The 16,233-nt window shown below is 38.9% G+C and overlaps 1 protein-coding gene across 12 annotated transcripts in view; it reads left to right on the plus strand.

Moving 5' to 3' along the window:
• DLG2 (discs large MAGUK scaffold protein 2) overlaps positions 1 to 16,233 on the plus strand; it is a 1,040,391-nt gene that overhangs the window by 264,581 nt on the left and 759,577 nt on the right. The window lies entirely within an intron of this gene.

The following is a 16,233-nucleotide window of genomic DNA, read 5'->3' on the forward strand; positions in this document are numbered from 1 at the left end:
GACTGCTTTAAGCATGCCTCTGAATTAAAATGAGCGTTCTCTATTTGAACTTGGTTTGATATTGATGAACTTCATATTTACTTACTAGGTCAAAATATTTTTTGGCCATTTGATTTAAAAAGCTCACATTTTCTGAGTCTGTTCCTGTGTATGTGGTCGAAGTCTGTACTGCTGATTGCTGTACTGAGCTGCTAAGCTTTCACATTTTATTACTTTCTAATTAACTTTTGCAATTCACTTTCTGTGCCACTTCTGAGGAGGAAGGTTAAAAATTTTTTTTCTTTGAATATCTGGATAACAAGTTAAAAAATGCAAGTTAAAACTTTTAATACTGTTCTATCTTCCTAAAATACATCCATTGTCCTTTCCTTATGCTTTCCCTATGTTTTTGGCAGGTGGATAAATTATATCCACATTATATGCCCTCTGTTCTATGCAGTAAATTGTCAATAAAGAAATGTTTTGAAACCAACCATTCTTTATTGCTCTTTTTGTCCCCCAGCCTGCAGTACTGGGCTGAAGGTGTTCTATTAAAGTGGGTCTGTTGTTGAGGAATGATTTCTCAGTCTAAATAAGAATAGGTACAGGGGAAATTTCAATATGACTATTTTTACTGTAATTTCCATGAGATACCTTATCAGTAAGTACCAGAACAACTGTTAGGAGTCTTATGGGTTTAACTTTTGAAATGTCTTTGTTTCCATTCATAAACACAGAATAAAATGAAAGGTTTGTACTAGCCCAAGTGTGACAATTCTTTGGATAAGGTATTTTTAATTTGTTGAAACTTCTTTAACTGTTAAGTGGCTCTGGAATAATTGCTTGGCATACCGCATATGTTATTTACATGATATTGTTCTAAGGATGTTATCTTCGGTTGTTCTAATTTCATAAAACTCATCCACTTTTAATGTATACTTTGATCAGCTACTTTCCAAGCTATGCATTGGGTTACAATAACAAAAAATCTGCACAAACTTTGCAAATCCCTCCAGGAACCGCCCAAGTATGGCAGCACCCCTTGCATCCTCAGTAATTACTGTATTCTTTTTCCAACATTGAAAATTACTTAATAGATAGGAGTTTACTGAAAGGTGCTCCCCATGCCTGGTCATTCTAAAACATATTACACAGTGTTTCTGTAACAGAACTCTGTTGCTTTTAACTCGGTTGGCACTAACATAAGCCACAGCTTTATGGGTGGCCAAAATAAATGAAATACATTATAAAACATCTGCTTTGAGTTTTGTATTTTCCCCCTTTTAAATTGGTGGAAAAATCTTAGTGGTTCTCAAATATTTTAGTCTTTAAGTCATAAGATAGAAATAAACTATAAGTACAGGCTGTAACAGGAAATAGATTTGCTTGCCCTGGAAAGTGAAAAAGAAAAGCCATTGGGTCTGTTTCTGATGGCAGCTGCAGTTTATGGCTTTAGAGAAAGCAGATTTTTCAAGTTCAAGGTAGGACTCTTGCTTCTTGATTGCCAGTCGATCTTAAACTGCCCATGCAAACTTAGTTGGCATGTGCAGACTTACAAAAGAAAAAGAGGTCTACCCTGTGCATTCTTAATCAAAGGCTATTTTTACAGCTGACTGAAGAGTAGTACTGACCATGAACACGTACCTGCCTATGTGAATAATTATTTCTTACTGCCTGAGCAGAAACAAAGTCAGTGGTTAAAAAAGGCAGAAAGATATCTGAGAAGTTATGAGCAAAATATCTTTCTCTGTCAGAGTTTCTCTGCACCTACATTTAAAAAATCAAATTCAGCTCAAATTAAAAAAATAAAAAGAAAATGTAACTATCACATACTATTGCCTGTTTACTAGACACAGAATTATTAACATTCCACTTTCTTGCTCTGTCATGTATGCACAATTTTATACCTCAGTGGAAGATACCATAAATAAGCACAGAAATCAGGGAATAACCATCTAAAAGTAGTGCCTCCAGGATCAGACGTGCTCTTGTGGAAATGTGCAGTGTGTCTGGAAAAGTCAGCTCCTACTACATGCAGTAGTTAAATATAATGTTGTATTTTCAGCATGAGTAAGTCTCAGGAGCACAAGCTAACTATGGCAGGGGGCTGCCCAGTGTCAAATGTTTGTAGTTTTAATTGTGTCCACTGTGTATTGAAAATGGTTTCTGTATTTATATGCAAGAGATTTTTAGAGGTTGCCATTAAAAACTTTCTGTTCTTGGCTTAGGCAATTATTTTGAGTTCCCTCAGTATTAGCAATATGTCTTGTAAAACTATGGGAAACATTGCAAATATTTAGGTTCCATAGTCTAAGTTAGAAAAACTGCTGTGGACTGGGGTCTTGCTTTTCTTAAAAGGTGGTAGGTTTGCCTTCCCCTTCCCTTGATGAAGTCTACGTGTAGTCCTGGCAGATTTTTTTGGGAATCTGGGCTTCTATTTCTGGCTGACAGCTTGAGGGTCTTACTGGAGACACAGCTGGTGTTGCCGGGAATTTGGGTAGCAGTGCTGATGTCTTTCGCTTGTACTTTATCATGGCACTTGATGTGAGCGCTGGGCTCTCTCACCTTGAAACATCTCATTCTCAAGAGCAGTCAGCACTGGCTTTGGGGTCATCAAAGCTTCATGGAAAGATCAGGATTTCTTTTTTGTTATGAATTCAGATCCATACCCTTTGAAGTGCCAAAGGCTACCCAGGAGGTTCAGAGTTACTTCAGCAGGAGTTCAAGGCTGTCTTCATGTTAATGGGTACACTTGGCACCTCAGAGAACTGAACTTCTGCCTGAACACTGGGTTAACTAAGAGCCTTTTTTTGTTCTGACTGCCAACTTTGGGTCACCATGGTGGTGATAGAAGTTTTCTACATATGATCCCTTGTATCTCCTGTGCTTCAGGTAGAAGATTATGCTAGCCTGTGTCAAACAGCAACCACAAAGTGATTTATCGCTGAAATTTTGACCTATGCATTGTCACTTTTTGAGGATCTCAGGATGATGCAGAGGACTTGTTGGAGTATAAATGGAGTAAAGCCAGGGCCCATGGAGGGTGCTGGAAGCTACCATCCTTTAATCACTTTAGCTTTCTCTTGTCCCACCTGCATATCAAAACCATAAGTAAGTATTTTAACTTAGCAGTTTTCAGTTGCAATGTAAGCTGCAGATTAAGCAATAAAGACAGAAGAATCATAGTAACAAATTGCAAAATGTTTCATTGCCAAAAGCTGCGGAACATCACAAATGTTGACTGAGGTGCTGACTTCTGTCTACATTTTTGCATACAGCTCCGTCTTCCCCTCTCCTGCTATATATTAATGACATAGCTACCTAAGGTCTGTATATCACATGTTTCACCACCTGTACCAAGAATGGTTCTGGTCTTCCAAAGGAAGAGTTTATGGATCTTTCAGTCTTGGGCCTGTATTACCAAAATATGTTCTGCTGTAGTTTTACGGTATTATTTGCAAATGGGGGATGACATCAAAAGGATTTGGAGTCCCAGCTTCCACAGACTTCCAGACATGGTCCTTGGTTTCTTATGCATATTTTCCTCCTTTAAATGTTCTATCACACACCATTCTCTAGCACCTTTCTGTTAAGTTCTATCTATCTTTTATAGTTTTTAATTAACTTTCTGTTAAGAGGAACAGTTCAGAAGTCACATGCATGGCTTTGATACAGCATTTTAAAAGGACTAAGCAGGAAAGATTGGTTTCTCACTTTTTCTGATGTAATTAATAGACTCAGGGGTAGTTTTTATTTGAGTTTACTCCTTCTTGTAGTTCTGATTATGTCTGACAGTCTGATTTACTTATAACTACAAGCGGCAGGTCAAAGTACAGTTCCTTTACTACTGTAGGACACCAAGGCAAAATGTAGGTTAGTACTAGAAAGCAGACCAAGTTGGTGTGGAATTTCCACCCTGAGAGGTTTGGGGACAAGGAAAAGGATAATCTTATGTAGGTTGCGAATATCTAATTGCATTTCCATAATATATCTTGTCACCTGTTCATAAAATGTTTGCCTAGGCTATAAAATAAGCAAGACCTCCAATTGTATAAGGGATTTGTTTAACACCTGTGGGATCTAGCCTTAAGAGCTAAAAAGAGCTGAGCTGTTTGTATTGCTGTCATCCTTTTTGTTAAATAAAGACGGAATTTTAGGGAGGACAGAACTCACTGCAAAAAGGGGTTAGTGGTCTCTTGGACCAGCATCTACAAAGAAAGCTCTCTCCAAATTGTGACACTAGTAGTACTGCAGCATTTATTTCTTTTGGTAGCTTGCTGTACCTCTTACCAAAGTATATGGCTACTGCCACGTCCCATGCTTCGCAGGAAGCATGACGAAAATTCTCATTTGTGACCCACTTTTTCCAATCACACCAATGATATTAGTAGGAGTTCTGGTAAATCGATCTGAATCCAGTCTCGCATAGTTCAAATAGTAGTTCTGTCTGAATAAGAAGTATATTATTTGAATCGTGAAGATTGATTTTTCAGCTTCTGAAATCAAACTTGGCCAGATTTGCAAGCATTTAAAATACCTAGGTACGTACTTTACCACTCTGCCCAGCTTGCAAGTGTTGATTTACAATACATGAACACAACAAGTTATGAATGAAAGTGGTAATTAGAATAGATTAATAACCCAGAAGCAGCTCTGGTGTTCTAGATATAATAAGATTGGGACTATATTTAACCCATAGACCAGAATAATATTCCCTTAAAGGCCATTATAAGTACGTGAATAGGTACGGAGACGCTAAAATGACAAGCACAGTACAAGAAATTAAATCCACTACTAAGAATTTTTTATGAACACTAAGCAAATATGAATATTATTCTATGGGGATAAGGGGTACTAATCTAAAGTTAGAAGACTTAGTCACAAAAACAGTGGTTGGAAGGTACAGCAGCTAGGCCCTATTTTCTTCATTCAGAAATTTCTGGATAGATACTAGTACCAAGAAAAATATTTCAATTCTATCTTGTGTCTGCCATTTTAATGTGGGCTCATTAGAGCTTATCTGATGAGCTATTCTTATCAGAGACATATAATGGGCCTTTTTGTTAGAGGAGAATTGAAAAGATCTAGGACTGTAAAGGTATTTAAATTTGTTGGGTTTTTAATATGTGCAAGTAACTAGATTATAATATCACGTCTAGATGTGGCAATTTTATGTTTACATAAAAATGATGAAAAGTTAAATCCTCTGCTGTTAAATCACTGCTGATAGGCTTGCCCTATGCACTTAAGATGCCAGTGTTTGTGTGTTTTTTATGAGATTGCAGAGAAATTAGATCAACAATCCTGAGAGCAATGTTGCCTACAAAATATTGAGTAACATGCAGTGGAGACAGGCAAAAGTAAGGGTTGTTTTTTTTCCTTGGGAGACTCTGTGACTCCTATCACCTGGATGGGAAGAAGTGCAGAGGACCATTAATCAGTGATGGGTGGAGCTGATAATAGCTTGCCACAATTAAAGGCTGCCCAACAATCTCTCACTGTTAGGTTCTGTCTACATTCACTTCTAACTTCATGTTTCTCCTGTCCCATTTGTTCACACTAACTTGGATAAAGATATTCTGTGTCTGTGGTTGAGTGTTGCATTTTTCAGGGCTAGCCTTCAGAAGTGTGTCCTCAAAATGCTACTCTTACTGGTTGTGTAGATGTTTTGGCCATGCTGAGATGTTTTGTTCCTATCCAGGCTCCCACGTTTTTGGCATAGGATGAATGTATGAAATGCTTGTACCTGTTTTTGGAGGGGGAAGCCCCCGACCCTTTCCTTCCATGATATCCTTACAGACAGTGGGAGACAAGGAAAGTGTCTTTTGGAAGTAAAGATGAAAAAAAAGATTCCAAAAGAACTGGTATTTTTTTCAGTTGTGGGCACTTGCCAAAGAAATGAACTCTGGAACACGTTCAGGCAGTCTGCATTCCACCTGTGTCCCCATGCCAAAATAATAAGTGATAGTTACAGATTAATGACCAATACAGAAGTTACAGAATGAAAAAAAATATTATTAAAATCACAGCCATCACTGTTTTCTCAGAGGATGTGGCTGATTTTTCCCTTTGTATCTCCAGACAGATCTGAGTGTTTGAAGTAGTGTAAATTCTCCTGATAACTGAGTAGCTTCCAGACTTCTTCTGGAAAGCAAGTAAAACAAAATCTGCATCCCATAAAAACAAATCAAAGAAACTTGGGCACAAGCATTTTTTGTTTTAGTCTCACTTTCACCAAAGATGTAAACCTCTCAAATTTCAAATAGGAATCTCTGCAGAGAAGTAATTGGAAAGGCTTGCCTACCTTTGATAGAAGAGGATCATTAAAACCTTAGAAAAGGAGGACTGACTGCAGAAGTAAACCCCAGAAAAGCATTTTCACCCAAGTGGCAGGACAGATGAAGAAAAACATTGTAGATACTTCACACATATTTGCAGATATTTTGGATGGGATTTTCAGCCCGCTCCAAATTTGTTTTCATAACTTCAGTTTTCATTTGCAAACAAAAATAAGTGGCCAAGTTTTCAAGTTAGACAGAATAATCATAATTAATCCAGTTTGTCAGCGCAGCCTGTAAAACTACCACGAATGGTTGGAGGAAGGATACATCTCTTGACACCTGCCATGCCTTTTAGAAAAACATTCTGATTCTGTTGGATAATTTCTGATGAGGGAGAACCTCTCACAACCTTTACAAATGTATTATTCCAGGGGTTAATTAGTCTGTTCAAGGTGTGTGCCATATTTCTAGTCTGAATTAATCTAGTCTCAGCTTCCAGCTTTTGGGTCACTTTCAGGTTTTTGCTACATCTTAATCCACTGGACTGAGGAGTCTGCTGCAAAGGGTTGTGCCCCCTGTGAGTAGCTCTAGGCTGCATCGAAGGCATCACCTAATCATCTCTTTGATTAAGTAAATAAACTGAGCTCCTGGCATCTTTTACTGCAAAGCGTGATTGCCAGAGCTCTCATCCCTCTCATGACTTGTCTTTGAGCTCTCTCCAGTTTCACAGCAGGCCTCCTGATCAGTGCACGCCACAGCTACACGCAGCCTCAGAGCAGCTGCAGCCCTGTGCAGAAGTAACAAATGTCCTGGCTCCCACTAAGGACACCGTGCATACATCCAGGGTTACGCTGGCTCCTTCAGCCACGTTGGCGCACTGGGAGTTCATGTTCTGCCCCGTATCTAGCAGGATTGCCATCTGATTAACAGCAGACCTCTCTGCCTATAAAGAAGAGTTGCTTGCTTTATTCCCAGAGTTAGAACTTTATTGCTGTCTGTGTTAAAAAATACATTGATCTATATCAGTGACCTGTCTTCTGCACCATTTACCACACTCCCTTTTTTCTGTCATTGCTAAATCTTGTCAGTATTGACTGAGTTTTCTCCCAGATTGTTCAACACTCAAAAAACATAAGGCCAGGACCAGCCCCTGAGGATCCCAATGAACACAGCTGATCAACTGTTCCATTTGTAATTACACTCTGAATTCTTACGGTTAGACACTTTTTAATCCATTTAGTGTGTGCCACTTTGATTTTGTGTTTAATAAAATGTCATGCAGCACCGTGTAAATGATTTACAGAAGTCTAAATGTATTATACAAATATTGTTACCACTGTCAGCTGAATTTGTAATCCCATTTGAAAACAGATAGCATGTTAGTTAGCTTGACAGGCTCTGTTTTCCATTAACCTGGCATTATGTGTATTTCTTTCTTTCAGAAATTAATATATATTTTATGAGCAACTCCATGCTAAGTGCTTGGATAATTAGCCATAACTAGTACAATAGAAATTGCTAGGAATGATTCTCTTTAAACCCAGTCCTTTTTTAATTCCCTCTTTAGAACTCTATCTCCAGTTGAGCACTAAGCGAAAGTCAGGAAGTCTTGAAGGGTTGATCTTGCAAAGCAGAAATCTCCAAGTTAAAATGGAAAAGTGAATAAATTGTTGTTGAAACAAAGCTGTGTGGAAGAGACGTTTTCTTTTATTGGATGATACTCAGTGCTTGAAAAACGGTAGACAATGCCCTTTGGTCTCATTTATATCCGTAGATTATCATGGCTACGATAATGGCTAGCAACTCGGTGACTAGACATCATATGAAATGTCATTTTATTAGAAATTAAATCATACTACATAGTCCTTTTAGAAAAGGGAAATGTTAAGAGCTTGAAAGATCTTATTTCTACTAGATGACCCATGAAGTCAAGAACCTGAATTCTTGCTGAGAAGGTGTCGGAGCGCTGATCAATACTTTCATACACTTCTTCCTGTGTGCTTTTCAGATGTTATTAATTTATTATGAAAACCTGCTTTTGTAGTGAATCACATGATTCATTCATCACATGATACATTCATACATCTCTTGTAGTGCTGCTTGAATTCTTGAAACTGGGGAAATGAAGGCCACATGCTGGATTCTCGCCACATGTGTAACGAGAAAGTGAATATAAGGCATTTTGCCTCCAAAGCAAGAAAGCAATATAAAGAACTCAGGTGACATTCAGCTCACTTAACTTCAGACATAACCAATGTAAACATCTATATCTAGTGATTTCAGGCTCCCTTTAGTGTCAGTAGGGAGGAACTGTCTCTTCTAAGGCATGACTCATATGACCTAGTTTAAGTATCTACATGGGGATGAGATTAATTGTGTCCTGAAAGTGCCAGTTTCTTTCCATTTACCAGAGAGAGCTTAGGTGAGTAGCTGAGATGTAGGTCCCTCTTTTATAGGCATTTCCATCTGGTCAAATTAATCCCATCCTTCAAGAGCTGAAAGATGGGATTTTTAATGCTGGTCAGGCAGCTTTTTCTCTCCTTTCTTTTTGAGTCTAACAGAAGGAAGACAGAAAAATGTGGGGAGGAGGAGGAGCAAGCTGTTGTGAAGGGTCAGCCAAGATGCCCTGGAGATGAGGCAAGAGCAAGAGCTTGTGGGACTATGAGATCATCTGATTTGTTTTCCTTTGTTTTTGTCTTGGTTCTTGCTTCTAAATTACTTAATTAATATACAAAAAGTAAGCAGTGAGTAATTGAACTGAGCTGTTTGCAACATGTTTCCCTCTTGCCCAGCTGGTAGATCAGCCCATTATTAGAATGATGTTCAATTGTTATATTTTATTTTAGTTGCTTTAAAATTCTGAGAGAACAAATTAAGGACTGCACACTTAGGTCTGGTTCTTTTCTGAGAGCTGTGAAGTTTTCAGTGTAGGCAGGTGCTGCAAAGGCATAAAAAAAAAAGATAGCAAATATATTGAGTATTTTAGGTGTCTTTGAGGCAGGGGGTCTTAATCTGAGTTTGGCCCCTATCACACAGTAAATCTAGACAACTGAGAAACCCTTTCAGCTCACCCTAAGTTAGACACCCACAGTTGTCCAGCTGAATGGCTAACTGTATCATCAACCTCAAAAGGGACCCAAAGCTGTGGGGTCATCTCAGGGGTAAACTTGGCCAGAAATGCAAGAAGAAAGACTGAATGCAGGCCTAGAAGTGTAGATGTGACTCTGGAAGACCTGAACTGCTGCCACAGATTCACCAGAAAATATCAATAGAAGTAACAGTCACTAATGCACCTTAGGGAGATATTCTGTGAGGATTAATTAACAAATATTTGTACAGTACATCCACTGTAAATTTGCCATGTGTCTAGAATACATGGTAAAATTAGCAAGCAATTTAAGTGTCAGGGTCTGCTTAAGATAATTACCAACTTTTCAAAAGTTGTTAGGAGCTGATTACCAGGGGATTTGTGAAGATCTAATTACCATTAGCCATCTGACCAAAACAGGTGATCGATCCTGAGATCTTCCCCCAGCTAGATTTACATGTTCACATGATCTTTTAGACAGATCAAATTTCACAAAAGTTTTGACAATTAAGTGAATATTTATTTCACTCTTTTTCATACAGAAAATGCAATACTTCCCAACCCAAAGATGATCTCAAATTGAATTGCAACCTGTAGCTTGTTTATATGTAACTGCTTTTAACAGTATTAAGCTAAGGGAGAATGCTTGTGCTCTTCTGTTTTTAGAGGAAGTCATATATTTAATACAGAAAAATATTTTAAAGATTTCTTGACAGGCTAATAAATCATGAATGGATGGATTGTCCCCCATCAGGATACGGTTTCATACAGGGTGATGAAACAAAAATGCAAAAAGATTCTTTTTTTTTTTTTTGGTGGTCCATACATCAGCTCTAATGGAAAAGGAAAAAAAGACATGAGAGAAAAAAAGAAGAGTTTCTCCAATAGTCAGCCAGGAAGAGAAGTGGTGGGGGTGTCCCTAGACGAGCACACCCTCCTGGATGTCTTATCCAGTGCATCAGGTGTTCTCCAAATACCTTTTCCAAAGTAATTTTATAGTTTCCTCAGGACCTTCTCAGTCCTCCCCACTGTTCTTTCTGGCCTATTATGCCAGCAGAGCTGACTGGAGTGCTTGCTGATCAGTCAGAGGCATTGCAGAGCTGATAAGCTTTGTGCATATGCCTTATGGGGAAATATTTAATGGCTGTCTAAAAGACTACTTTTTACTGGTGTGACCTATAACCTCTGTTTCATCCCTAGCACAGGGTTATAAAACAAAATTCAGGGTCTAAGAAGTGGCAAAGGATAAGTGGAAGGAAAAGCTATTCAAATGCTGGAAAACAAAGGCTGGAAGTAATGCCACAGCAACTGAGGGTGCGTAGGTGGGATGTGGCAATGGGAGAAGCTGAGTGCAACATTGCACATGAAGGGCTGCAAAGGGAAAGCCCTGAAGTTTTCACGGACTAAGGCAATGTGCAACCAGTAAAAAGTTTGTGTAGCGAGGAATAAAAACCAGAGAAAGTAACTATAAGGATTTTTCCAAATGAATGACTACACAGACTTCTTAACCCTCAATGGACAAAGCCCCTTGGCACCGATCTTGCAACTGGCTGGATGTAATAGCTCCTCAACCCTCCCTCCCACTCCCCCCAAATCCCCAGCAGAAGTAACTCTCGTCTCTCCTTGCTAACTGTAAAAAGCAATGAGTTGTTTCTGGGTTTCCCAGGTTTATTCTGGTCTTACTCATTTCAGTTTTATTATGACTAAATTACATCTGCCATGCCTCTGTCTCCTCACACATGTACAATCTCTACACTGCTGACATTTCATGTCAGTTCCTGGCTTTCCATCAAGCTTATCTATGGAGAACTACTTTTCAACACGGTTCCTGTGTCTCTGATCCCTCCAGTGATATTTTCTCATAGTCATAGAATGATTTAGGTTGGAAAAGACCTTTGAAATCATTAAGTTCAACCATTGACCCAGGACTGCCAAGTCCACCACTAAACCACATCACTGCATCTACACATTTTCTAAATACCTCCAAGAACAGTGATTCCACCACCTCCCTGGGCGGCCTGTTCCAGTGCTTCACCAGCCTTTCAGTGAAGAAATTCTTCCTAATATCCAATCTAAATGTCCCCTGGCACAATTGAAGCTGCCTCCTCTTGTCCTGCCATTTGTTATCTGGGAGAAGAGACCGACCCCCACCTCACTGCAGCCTCCTGCCAGGCAGCTGTAGAGAGCGATAAGGTCCCCCCTGAGCCTCCTTTTCTCTGGGTTAAACGCCCCCAGTTCCATCAGCTGCCCCCCCCGAGCTGTGCCGCAGCCCCTTCCCCAGCCCCTGCCCGGCTCTGGACACGCTCCAGCCCCTCCGGGTCTGTCTGGGGGTGAGGGGCCCAACGCTGAGCCCAGCGCTCGAGGGGCGGCCGCACCAGGGCCCAGCACAGGGGGACGGGCACTGCCTGGCCCTGCTGGCCACGCTGCTGCTGACACCGGCCAGGGTGCTGCAAGAGAACAGAAAATACTGTTTCTCTTACAGTGCATATCTTTTAGTACGTACATTGGGTCATAGCTCAAAAAAATTTCTAGCCTTACTGTTGTTTCCAATTTTCCAGAACTTCTTCCAAGGTTTTTCCCTTCTTTTCTGTGGCTCTTAGAAACTGAGTGCTGTACCTTCCAGGAGTTTCACTTTACACGGTGAGTTTAAGGCAATGCTATATCAAAACTATGCTAGCAGGAAGGCCAAGATAACAACAGAGCATGACCTGGGACTTACACACATTGCAAGGTGATTTCCCACCACTATAGTGGTGTCCTCACTGTATCTCATCCCCATCCTTCCCTTCCAGTCTGGCTTCAGGACCACTGTTTCTCCTTCCTGATTCTTTCAGGGAGTTGTGCCACTGTCTTCTATTTCCCTTTGCCCTTCCCAATTCCATCTCAGTCTGAGTTTCATTTTATAACATACCTTACCAGCTGGAAACTGCTGTCCTCTGTCTTTCATTGATTTTTTCCCATCTTCAGCAATTTCCCCACCCACCCCCCCTCTAATAACAAAGCTGCTTTGCTGATCAGATCTTCTTGTTCATCAGGGAAGACTTTATTTTGCTGTTTAATTCCTTTTTCCAAGGGAAAAAAAAAAGTTATTTTGTTCTCTCCACTTTCTTTACCAGGCTATATCAATTCCTGGTTAAATTAAAAATAAATAAACAGAAGGTTTTCTTCCTTTCCGTAATTACTTGTTGGATCTGAAATGTTATCAGCCTAGAGCAAGAGCAAACCTACAGCACCTATCTCAAAATTCATCAGCTTTTGTTTATCTGAAGGTCACTAGTGAGTAGAGGCAAATAGGCTTTCAGGATGAGAGTTTTTAAAGATTGAGGCTGTTTCCTTTAGAACATATATTAATTAATAGGCCATAGTGCTAAAAATTGTAAAGAAGATGTATTTTCTTCCTGTCTCAAAGTTTTTCTACACATTCCACCAAAGGGGCATTCAGTGAAGCTGAAAGGCAGCACTCCCAAGCCTGACGAAAGGAGTTATTATTGAAAGCAATAGTGCATCACTGGAACCCATGTCAAAATACCATGGATGCTGAGAGTTTGGAAGGACTTAAAAAAGAGAAAAAAATTGGAAAATTGACATATGATTTCAAAATATGGGCTCAGAAGTACAAACTAGATAAGTTATTCTATTGTTCAGATTCCTTGCCCCGTCTTCTGAAGCAGCTGGTACTCTTTTCTGCCAGACACAAGTCAACGAATAAGATGATTCATGACAGTTTTGTGTTTCATGTTATAATAGTAATTAGGAAAAAAAAATATAAACACAGTGCTGAAATTTAATCCCTCAAAAAAGAACTTATGAAATTAAGATTTGGACTCAAGGAATAGAGCCTCTCTGGCCTCCATTTCTGAGGGAATTTATAACCTCTGGTATCTTTGGCTGAAGTTTATCTTTCTATTACTACTGTTTAATTTCTGGCAGACAGCTTCTGAGATTTACTTATCTACCATAACCACAACTGATTGAAAATACATTCCTGACCATGTAAGAAAAATATGGTATTGGTAAAAATACCAAAGGAAAATGAATTACATGCAATTGGTAGTGTACATGACTTCAGAGCACACAGAGGCTGAAGTTATGTTGAATATTGACTGGATGCCTCAGAAAAACTAACTGCAAGTGCATTTAAAAAAAAAGACAACCCATAGAAAGTATAATTCTAGCTGGAAAAGAAGTGGAATTTGCCTTAGGAAAAACTTCATGTGACAATTATCAGAATGGTTACAATCTGAGTGATGTTCTTTAGAAATCACATTATGTTTCCTTGCTGTTGCTGGCAGTCAGATTTTGCTTAGGCTGTTGTGCAATATTTGTTTTCCCAGACATTTTCAGGTCAGGTTATATTGTGAGATAGCAGCAGATATGGTCTGAGGGTCAACCAGTACTTTGCACATGGTTTCAGTATACAGTTTCATACCCAGTTTTCTACTGTGAGTTATTCTGGAAAATTAAATGTGAGGAAGTCAGGGAGATCTGCATTACTAACTTTCTCTCCATGGGTAACTTTTTCTTGCTGAGGTTTTAGGGAACCGTACTTCTCTCATACTGTCTATGAGAACAATAGTAAAAGAGGTTCTGACTTTGTAGTTGACTAAACTCTTTTTTTCCTGCTTTCCCCAAGGCCTGGAGACAGAGACTTGGTTACTCTGTCCAGTACTGGTTTAACCACTGTTACAAGTGGTCACAACACATTTTAGAATATGATAAAATAAATAAATTATGCAGAAGACATTAGAAGTCAAAATCAAAAAACTTAGGAATGTGGAGGAGAAACAAATGCACAAACCCTCTTTCTTTCATCATACAGTTCCACATAAGGACTTAAGGCAAAAAGGCCCTCCTCAAAATACTCATTTAATAATGGCTGGAAAACATTCGTGGTGGAAACAGAAAACTGAAAAGATTTAAAACACAAAAGTGCAAAATCCTGTTCTGCAAAAATAGCAACAGGTGTGGGGATTAAATAGTTTTTACATTACATGTAAAAAAATAATACTTGTAAAAATTATTATCTTGCATCCCCCTAAATCTTCTAGAGGTCTTCCGTAATGTTGAGTGTCACTGGAAGCTTTTAAAACCCGTGTGTGCCACTGGTTGTGCACACTCACCCAATGTATATCAGAAGAGGCCAAAGTGCTGAACTGGGAGATGTAATACTTGGAGCTTGTGTTTCAATTCATTTGCTGCTTCCTCATGAAATCACTAGGGTTACTTTGACTTAATCTTCTACATCAGAAAAGGGCTTTCCCAAGAAGAGAACTAGAACTGTACTGATCCTTGTAGTTTCAAATGAATCGCCTCTGTTCTTAATGTCAGTGTTAGTAGCGGTAATTTATGTAATATTTCTATTAACAGAAAAGAATGTTACGATCAGTCAGTGTTGAGAATTAGAGTAAACAGAAACCTTTCATCAAGTAATTACATGTTTTTGTAGGTCTTACATTACCTTTCATGGACCTGCTTCTGTCAGCAAGGTCTGTATCCTTACATAGCCCAGCAGTAATTATTTCTTTTTTTTCTGTAGTGATCTAATCCCAGGACGCCTTCTATCACCTTTTATCAGCAAAAACACCTTTCAGATGGTAGCTTACCAGAAAAAATATGCCATGTAAAAATGAAACCCAAGTGGTGAATACAGACAACAGCTGTGAGCCTTTTCAGTTGGAGAGTTTTATTTGGAGGCAGTATTCATCCACGCAGATGGTTGAGATGGGCTATGAAAATGCATTAATGTACTTGCTGCAAGAAATTACAGTATTAGAAAATGCTTATTATTTGTCTGGAAGAAGAAGAAACAACCTGGATGGAATGCAAAGCCTCAAACTGTTACGGTGAATAATGAACTATACAGATCAGCTCTAGAAAATGTTGATAGTAATTGTCTGTGGAGAGAGATAAAGATCTCTCCCTGCTAACCCATTTGGTAGATAAGCTCCAGTAGAAATAAAGTTGGGAACCTCTAGCAATAAGAGCTTAATTTCCACTCAATGGGAAAAATGCCAATAGTTTCTCAAGTCTGAATCCTAGGTATTTATAAATTTATGAAGAAATGTTCATGAAATTAAAATAAGTTCTTCATAGAGAATTCAAGATGCACTTTGTCTATAGGTAAGGAAAGAAATGCTCTACAAACATTAACAATAACTTAACGTAGGATTAAAATATCTTTTAGTGACTACTTGGGTGAAATACTCATCCTCTCTGTATCTACTTCACAGCGCATAAAAATGCCACAGATGTTACAGAGCCCTCCAGGCTTTTTTTCCAGCTTTAAGAACATATCCTTGCGAAAGCCTTTGTAGAAGACAACTGCAAACTCTGTGGGAAAACAACCCACAGCCCTGCAAAGATTTCCAATAGCACTGGGTGGCCGTTCTATGCTACAAAGCCCAAGCCTATTAGTTACACCAGGCTCTTTCCAGCACTTTGAGTAGCCTAGGAGCAAGAAGACAGAAATATAAATTAAATCTGCTTTATTGCCCTACTGCTCTCGGGTTTCAGTTCCTAGCCTATACCTGTCAGAAAATTGCCAAAGTCCCTCTAATAGGTAATTTTTATTAATTCGGTTCCATGCTATTTTGCATTCTTCATTAGAAAGAACAAAATGCTGATTTAAGCCATGAATATTACTGTAACAATCTTTCTACTTTTTGTTATTTGGATTATAATTATTACATCACCAATTGTAGATATATACTGCTTCATCCTAATTTCACATGTAACCATAATACAACCAGAAGAGACAAGGTAGCTTCATGCTGTATTCAGAACTGACTATATCTTCTCAGCAGAGGGGATTGTTCAAGTTCTTTCTGTCTCAAATGTGTGTGATTTCAGGTTTATTCATGACGGTTATTCATGCAAACATGCCTA

The sequence above is a fragment of the Falco biarmicus genome, chromosome 2 (genome assembly GCF_023638135.1).
Source record: "Falco biarmicus isolate bFalBia1 chromosome 2, bFalBia1.pri, whole genome shotgun sequence".
NCBI lineage: Eukaryota > Metazoa > Chordata > Aves > Falconiformes > Falconidae > Falco > Falco biarmicus.